Raw genomic sequence first — 2320 nt, forward strand, 5'->3', positions numbered from 1 at the left:
ACCCATTTTTATTTACTGCCCTGAACTTTTGTCATATGAAAGAGTTCTTAAAGTATGTGATGAATCTGGAGGGTTTGGAAATTTTTGTGAATTTACTTCACTTTGTGTTTCCTTGTAATGGAATTTGATTCTAAATGTTTTCATTTAAAGCAACATAGTTGCAACTCCAGAGATTTGCAAAATGGGAAATAACAATATAACTTAATTTTGACCATTAGCTAGACACACTGTTCTCCCAGCCTTCACTTTTTAGTCTTTTGATCAAGTACAGGATGAGCCCTAATATGTGATGGGACAGTTCTGTAAAATGTGTAATCCACCTGTTTTACCTCAAACACTGTAAGGTATTACCAGGCTTTTATTTTTGAACTGTATTTTGAATTTTACTTTGAAATTCTTATATAAGCCAATCCTTTATCAAAATAGAGGGGAAAAGCTGCTTAACTTATCGCTATCATTTTCTTTCATTCTGGGGAAAACCACCTTGGCCATTGGACAACTAGGTTTCCTTTACCATGTTCATTTCCAGGCTTTGAGATCATTATACCAGTGAAAGCACACTTAGGGAAAAAAGGCTTTTGTAGCCTCAGCTCATCTCTTGAACGTTCCTTTCTCTCACTGTCCCTTGCCCTGCACACCCCAGCTCCTCCAAAATCAAGTGCCAGGAGTCCTAGCCCCTCTCCCGCAGAGGCTCTAAGAATGGAGTTTTAAATACCTTGCTGGTGCTGGGGGCTGGGGAAAATTGGGAGTTCTTGTTTAATGTGTACAAAGATTCTGTCGGGAATGATTTAAAGTTCTGGAAATAGATGGCGATGGTTACACAACATTGTGAATGTGATCAAAAGCCACTGAATCCAACATTTTAAAGTGATCAAAATGGTCATTTTAACGTCTATTTTGTTACCACGAATAAATATCTTGCTCATGCTTCCCGTCCCGTATACTTGTATAAATTACCGCATACAGAAGCATCACTCAGGGATAGCAGCAACTGCGAAGAGAGAAAGAGAGAGAGAGAGAGGAAGGGAGGGAGGGATGGAGGGAGGGAGGGCCTTTGAACGAGCGCGGCTCAACCGCCCTACGCCCACTGTGTCCGCGCACGCGCAGGACGAGGCCTGGCCGCACGACGGTGGCTGCGGGCGGGGTAGGGAGCCCGCCGGGTAAGCGTTCGCGCTCCCACCGCCGCCGTCTCCTTTGTCAGCCGTCGTCTCGGAAGGCTGCGCTCTCCGGTTTCTGCCCGCTCCCGTGGGGTGCGGAGGAATCACGTTACCGGATGCGCGGCCGCACTGCCCACGCGGGCACCGGCCCGAGACACGCGCGCGCCTTCCCCGCGCACGCGCACTCACACTCACACACAGCGCGCGGTGGTCTGGACGTGGGCGCTCACCCAACAGTTCCCAGGCCGGGGAAGAAAGGGGAGAGGGGGAGGAAGGGAGATGTAAAATGTTGCCAGGGAGAAAGAAATGGTAAGTGGACAACTGGATACGAAAGAGAAGTTTCATCTTTGCTTTCTGGAGCTGCAAAGGGAACCTTCGGTTGTTTGGAGTCAGTACAAATGAGAATGAGACGTGGTCATTGCCAAGGGAATCAGGCTTGCCTGGCTCTTCCCCGTGGTGAAACAATTAAGGACAGAGTTTCAATATTGGAAATAAATGGTTTATTAGAAAATAGCTAATCAACATAGTCTTTTAAGAAGTGTTTTTACATGTCCCTTCAATATAGATTATTTGGGCATAGGCACCTAAAAGGCGGCGAGGTTAACATAGTGCCCACAAACGGTGTCTTTTTTTCCTGTCCTTTTTGTGGCTTTTAGATAGTTTTCATTAGGTTAGCTAAATTCCACTTTAAAGTGAATTTACCCTAAATGTGTTTGCATAAAATTATACCTAGTTATGGCTTAGAGTGTAAATCATCTTTAATTAGAGGTATTCTTTATAGTATTTTAACAGATAGAATAATATATTAGCGTACTGGAACTGAAGTGCAGACATATTAATAGCCTTAATATCATACTGCCAGAAACAGTCATCTTTGCAGCCTTTAATCATCTCCCAGCCTGCCCTTCCCTCTGCTCTCAGGTGAGCACAGGGTGGGTGCCCCAGCTTCTGGTCAGACTGGCTGGGAAGTGCCCAGGGGGCTGTCATTATCTTTCCTATATGTACATCAGGAAACAGATTGAAAGGTGTACTTTGTCTCTTAGTATGCAAAAAGATTAAGATTTCTGGCTGGGCGCCTATAGCTCAACCGGCTAAGGCGCCAGCCACGTACACCTAAGGTGGCGGGTTCGAATCCCCAGCCCGGACCCGCCAAACAACAATGA

This window comes from Otolemur garnettii, unplaced genomic scaffold (genome assembly GCF_000181295.1).
Source record: "Otolemur garnettii isolate 467f Iridium unplaced genomic scaffold, OtoGar3 scaffold00056, whole genome shotgun sequence".
Classification (NCBI taxonomy): Eukaryota; Metazoa; Chordata; class Mammalia; order Primates; family Galagidae; genus Otolemur; species Otolemur garnettii.